This window comes from Pinus tabuliformis, chromosome X (assembly GCF_031772625.1).
Source record: "Pinus tabuliformis cultivar Carrire ecotype Pingquan chromosome X, CPIR1, whole genome shotgun sequence".
Classification (NCBI taxonomy): domain Eukaryota; kingdom Viridiplantae; phylum Streptophyta; class Pinopsida; order Pinales; family Pinaceae; genus Pinus; species Pinus tabuliformis.
Genome location: NC_142308.1, coordinates 925,092,796 through 925,099,586, shown reverse-complemented (window position 1 = coordinate 925,099,586; position 6,791 = coordinate 925,092,796). Strand labels below are relative to the sequence as shown.

Below are 6,791 nucleotides of genomic sequence, written 5' to 3'. Positions count from 1 at the left end.
ATAAATGGAGTCAAATGCAAGGAGTTTTTGGAAGAATGGACTGAGACCACCATAATATCTGGGAAAGAATTACCCTCTAGAGAAGCCACATATTTTCTAGCCTAGTTATAAACAGAGCTTCGAGACTGGCCTTAGGACTAAACTTATGGGCCATATGAAAAGAACGGAACTATTGAATTTTCAAAAACCAATGCTCAACTGAAGAACAAGTCTGCAAAGGAATAATTTTAAACATTAGAGAAATGATCTTAGCAGATCAATGGCACCAAGAGGATTGGCAGGTACCCCCTCACGAAGCTTGAATTCTACAAAAACTTAACCTATCTCAGGAAATGATAGCTCTTTTGCATGGAAAAAATGCAGGGTAGGTATGACATCGCTGGATCACTTTACTTCTCTGGGGCAAGGATTTATAAAACTAGGTTTGGATGCGGACTCAAAAGGTAACCCTGGACTGGCTGGTCTAGGTAGCCTCTTCCAGGATTCCCAGACCAACACTCGGTTAATATACGCTCTCTTGCAGGTTCGCCAACAACAACGAAGCAAAATTTTCTTCAGCCAAGTAAGGCTTGCAAATAGCCCTCCGCATGGATACCGAAACTTAGTGGTTGAGGGAGACTCAAGCCTGGTCACCAGCATGTTGAAAAAGCTGCACCATGTATCCAAGTGGGATAAGCTCAACCATAGTTGGAGAACTGCCAGATTAATCCAAGAATTCATAGAGTTGATTCACAAGTTTGACTACATCATGGTCAATCACATTAGATGAGAAGGAAATAAAGGGGAACACTTCTTAGCCAATTGGGGTTATAATCATCAAAATGACTCGGTGAAAAAACTTTGGCCATTCCAGCCCTGGGATGGTAGGTATCAGACCCTGGCTGAAATCATAGTGCAAGGTTAGAGGTAAAGTCTCGAATATGGCCCTCTAAATGGCGAAGACCCCAATCGGTGTGCAAGCCGGCGGTTGGGTAGTTGAATAGAGGATTAATGGACTGTACCCCTGAGTACAGTACCATAGACCCCCATACTCTCTAGGTGGTGGGTTCAGTGGCCCCTTACATGCAATGAATATGGGAAAGGTGGCAACAAGAGTTATACTAGTGTTAGCCTTATTAGCAGCGAAGGGAGGAAGTTGGGTGTTATTGCTCAGATCGCTTGCGGACGGGGAGACTGGTACAATAGATGAGTTTTGCAATGCCATCCATAGCAACAAGTATATCATCTATTTGCGGGAGATAACGGTTATGTACTCAGATATCTCTTAGCCCTCGTAATGTTGACTTGCTCTAGTTTTCGTTTGAGGGGAAGGGGAATTTTTATCGGTGAGAGTTGTGAAATTATGTAGTGCTAAAGGATCTGTGGGCTTAGGCTAGTGGAATTTCCCTCATCTTGTGTCTATCTCTCACACCCACTTGGTATTTTATCTACTTCTCTCTACTTTGAAGTCCTTATTTCCCGCAAGGGGATTCTAATGATATTGGATAGAGGAACGAGTGGTGTATCTTGTAGGGGTCTAGATGGTATAGAGAGAGATAGGCATGATGGGTAGAGTATGCCAATCCACCTGCAGTCTGGGTGATAGCCCTTGGTTTAGATGCATGCGTAGCTGCAGGGAGATAGGTGGAAACCTTGGCATGAGGAAGAAGGTCCACAATTATGGGAGGAAGTCTGACAAGGGAGCGGTGTTGGTTATGATAGGCATATAGGAAATGGTGGCATCATGGGGCTCAAGGATCAGTGGATGAATAGGTTGGGTTCTCTGTTTGCATCCTGGGTAAAGGGGAAAGGGTATGCTTTCCTTGGTCGGCTGAGTGATGGAAAGTGGCAGCACTCACCAACCTCTAACTGGGGAGCGGAATATTTGTTTGAGGCTAAGAGGAGGCATTTGAGGTGAATGGTAACCACTAGGGCTAGTAGTGGGTCAGCTCTATCCGGGGAATTGACCTATGACCATGAAGGGATCGACACTGAAATCGATGGGGGAGGGGAGAAAGAAGGCGGGTTGGCGAGCTATAATATTACCACCTATGTGCAAGGCTACTATTATATTACGTTAAATTGTCACTGGATAACGACTTGTTGCAATGAATAGGGTTGGGATAGCAAAACAATGGCTTGTCCTATGCAAATCTGTGGTCGTGGAAGACGAGCCAAAGCAACGAAGACGAACACGGACCCAGGCACGTTTTAGGTCTGCAGAGGTAGGAAATATGTGGAAATATTAATCAGTGGGGAGGAAAAGGCATACCGAGAAGGCATAAATGAGGGAATTCACAAAATACTCAAGGAATTGGAATAATAAGTTAAATAGGGGAGTGAGACAGACACGAAAATGGAGGATAGGAGAGCCCTTGTCCCGGACCTAGGAAATACAAGGGGAAAAATAACTCTATTTAAGAAATCCCTATACCTATATTGGTTGATGAAAAGCCTGTTGGGTAAGGCTATGGAGTAGATTTCTATGGGCATGGTTGTCACTGTCCAAGGCATGCTGAATTATAAAAAGGAATTCCAGATGGTGTAGTTTCAACTGCACAAGTAGGATGTTAGACTTGGAAGAATTGACAAGCACACGCCTTGTATCTTGGAACAGACTGAGCTGCTGAGAACAAATGCCAAAAGACCCAACGCCTATGGAATCAGCTTCTGCTGAACAACATGACTAGAAATTCTCTCTTATTGGTTTTGTTTATATATGCATATATCTTTTACATTTCCTTATGCAAATATATATGTAGGTAGATATCTAGAGTATGAACATGAATTTGAAACTTATATAGCTTGGATAGAAAGGTTGAAACTCTTTTGTTATTGGATGGCATACAATGCGGATAGGTGGTCAATGGACTTGTTTTCCCACTGGGAAAGTTGAGGCCACCTAGCCAATATATGTGGTGTAAATTTTCTTTATAAACTAATGAAAAAGAGGATCTAACAAGCTTAACAAGAAAAAATAATACTGGAAACTAAATAATACTTGATAAATGTCAAGTTAAAAGAGAGTTATGTTAGTTGTTAATAATATTATCAATTTCACGAAGAGGTGCAAAGGAACGCCAATAGACGGATTGGGGGAATGTAGAAGGAAATAATCAAGCCAAATATTTGGACAATGAAATACAAAACTAAAGAATACTTGATAAATGTCAAGTTAAAATAGAGTTATGTTAGTTGTTAATAATACTAGACGAGAGGTACAAAGGAACACTGATAGAATGAGTGGGGGGATGTGGAAGGCAATAATCAAGTTAAATATTTGGACAATGAAATACAATCAAAATTTGAGTTTTTTTATATCTTCACAGTGTGACCGTTTAACATTTTTGTTGAAGATTAGGTTTGTTCGTCTTCATTTGAGGTTTGAAGGCCCTTCATGTGGTGACCCTAAATAAGAGCACCTCTACCACCATAGCCCTTACATGAAGCTAGTGCCTCATTTCTTCCAATCCTATGAGTTGCTAGGGATGAAAAAACAAGTTAGATGGGAAAGAACTGAAACTTCGTCGCAGCTGGATAGATGAATGTACATCTAATATTAGTTGAGATTAGTAGCTAGCACTAAAAAATCAGCCCTAGAAATGACATGCAACAAGTGAAATACTCTACTATAAGAACTGAAAAAGAGGGATTGCAACTTGTGAGGCATTATGTTAATTGAAATATATGGTGCAACACTCACCATTATCTCAAAACATTCATTGTCCTCACACCCATAGACACTAAAAACAAAATCGCCCCTTTGGTAACCCTACACTTTTAATATCTATGCAAATCCCTTCAACAAGGATCATGTTTGTATTCTCACTGCAAAATACAAGACCGGCACATAAACTATTTAACAAACAAAGGTCCTCCTAAAACACTCTAAAAACTGATAAACTTTTTAATAGTGTTGCACCATAATCCCAATTTGATACAATCCCTTTGAATTTTTTAAATTTGTGGCAAATTGAATACTTGTCGACTCCACTGAATTGTCATCATACCTCACCCAATTTAACATAAAAATTGACTAGTATTTCTCATTTCAAAAATCTCAAATTTTGAATTCAATGGGTTTCCTCCCAAATTTATTAATACCACACAAATTTCCATTTCTTGGAAGCAGACCTAAGATGGAATATTGCGCAATGTTCAAGAAAAACTACAAAAGCTGGCTCTAGCATATTTAAACTATAATTACCCCAATAGGGTGCCTGCTAAACCAATATGAAAAAATGGTAGTATCATAACTTCCTTCAATGTAAATATCGAACACTAAAGTACCATAAGGAGAGTCCTGACTTAGTTTTCGGTAGAAAACTTCACTCCTTTCTCAATAGAACACTTGAGTTCTAGTTTCATTGCTTCCAAACCCTGTTGTTCAAAAGGAGAGATGGGGCCCAACCCCAAAACCTCCTCAATGCCACTTTTACCCAGTCTCACCTTTGAGGAAAAGAAAGGAAATTCAATAATGTTTGACTGAACATATGTACATTCCACAATATCTAGCACTCCATTCAAACCCTTTAAACATGTGTCAACAAATATTGCTCCAGCATACACCATAGACAATGTTGCAAAACCTTTTGCAGCTTCCGCTTCGACAACTTCAGTTCCTCCATCTTGAGTATGCTTAGTTAGAGCTTTGATATCATCATCCAAAATATTAGTATTTGGTTTTGGAGTAGCTTGTGAAAAGAGATGAAGGATAGTGACACTGGCATGCCCTCCTACAACAAGGACATTCACTTCTTCCATAGGGACACCTACTTTGGCAGCATATAATGTGTTTTCTCCAACAACATCAAACATGGTACATCTGAATTAACTGGATTGTTGATCATGTTTACTAATGATTCAGGGAAATGTTTTACAATGGATATACATAGGGATTTGACAATGGCAACATCAATATTGAAAATATCGTCACGTGTCAAGACAAAGACATTGAGCACAATATAAGAAAAATTAAGTAATTTTCCAATTGTTGCACCATTTACTAGGATGGAACTAATAATATGAATCTGTTCACACCAATACTCTGGTATGAATCAACTAGATTCAGCGTACCAAAGTTATTGACCTTCCATGGAGCCAAAAAATCAAAAGAAGGGTGGAACCGTGTTGCAAAGATGAGAGCTTTAGCATTGTCTATTGCTTCACTTAGTTTAGCAACACCCTCTATCACATTTTCCTTGACAAATTGAATTTTGGAATCATTAGTGGGGAAATTGTTCTTCGCACTGTCCACGTCACGGACACCAGCCCTGACATTGAATCCTTTGGATAAGAGTTGGGTTACAATATGTTTTCCAATGTTTCCTGTGGCACCTGCAACGAATAATATTTTAGTCGTCCTCTGTCCATTTGGTTCCTATTAGAATAAGGAATTACTAGGCGGGGTGAGTCAGTAATAGTGAGATTCTTAAATCCTTTTCCTGAATATGATTTTAGTCCTTTTTATTTTCTGTTACTTATGAGAGCATTCATTCATAAAGAAAGTGAGCAACAAGTTTCAAGAATTTGTATTTTTATATAACCAATCACATGAGTAGCATACAAATTTTTACACTAATGTTTTCATGTCGAAACATGTTGACGATGCTGGAAATATGTCAAGCAAGGGGTCTCCCTAATGTGATGTCCCAATTAGACCTTACACCATTTGGTGTAGGAGCCCCATCTAGAGTATCATCTCGGTTGCCATATATCTCAAAGATATGCCTTGGCTCTAACTATTAGCAAGGGAGAAGGATGCAATGGTATCTTCGAAAAGAAAGAAGGTGTTTATGGTGAGTGTTCAGTTGCAATTGCATTAAGTTTATTCTACTGCAGAAAGGGGGAAAAGTGAGCCTCTGAGTGAGAGGTAATAGTACCACCCAAGAAGAGATGCACATGAACCAAGAGGGTTTGTCTAACATTCAATGAAATAGTCCACAGTGGATGCAATAGTAATTACAACCAACAAATGAATAAAGATTTGTCTAATATCCTGCAAAATAGTCCACAAGGATGGGACATCAATAACAACCATTACAACACATTCTCAATAAGATAATTACTAAAATAACCGAAATAGTTTAACTATCTTAGCACATGTGAATGAAAACATGAAATAGAAACATCTGCATCATAGTCTTACAAACATCCATAATCCATGCATGAAGAACGTGTTGGCCTTGAATTCTTTTGTTATTAAGTAAAGGTTCCAAGAAACATGTTTACAATGTACATCACTAGCTTCAGTAGGGGAACATTGGAGCCACCCCTTGCTCCTCAAAGAACAAGCTTATCTCTCTAATCCCTTGCGAGAGCAACCAAGGTGTAAAGTCCTCTTCTTATACAATGAGGGTGTATATATAACCAAGGGGTGATGCTTCCCCTTTGTGACTCTTTGACTACCCTATGCTATACACAAAATGACCTCCTCATCATCTCAGAGGAGAAGGACAATTTGGCTAGAAGAAAACATTGGGTTACAGGCCCATTTGTAAGGGTAACACACCCCAGAAACATACAAAAGGAGTTATAACACTCATCATGACTTTGCAAATGTAATTAGTCCTTAGTTTAATGCACTTTTTTTCCTAAAGGGTAGCATTATTAGATATTTATGATATTTTGGAAGTCAAAGTGCAAGTTGAGTGACTAACATTCTGTTTTTCACTCAAATGTTGTGCGAAAAGGAGGAAACATCTACCTCAGGCACAACTAAGGACATTTCTATTCCTAACAGAGCTTCATGGGAAGGGAAAGAGAAATAATGCACGCAACATCCAAGATTTTTCCTCATTGGAACTCATGAA

General features: G+C 39.2%; 1 pseudogene; it reads right to left on the bottom strand.

The window, feature by feature from the left end:
* Positions 1-4,287: 4,287 nt before the first annotated feature.
* LOC149142705 (malate dehydrogenase, mitochondrial pseudogene) lies at positions 4,288-4,916 on the bottom strand (annotated as a pseudogene).
* Between the last annotated feature and the right edge of the window lie 1,875 nt (positions 4,917-6,791).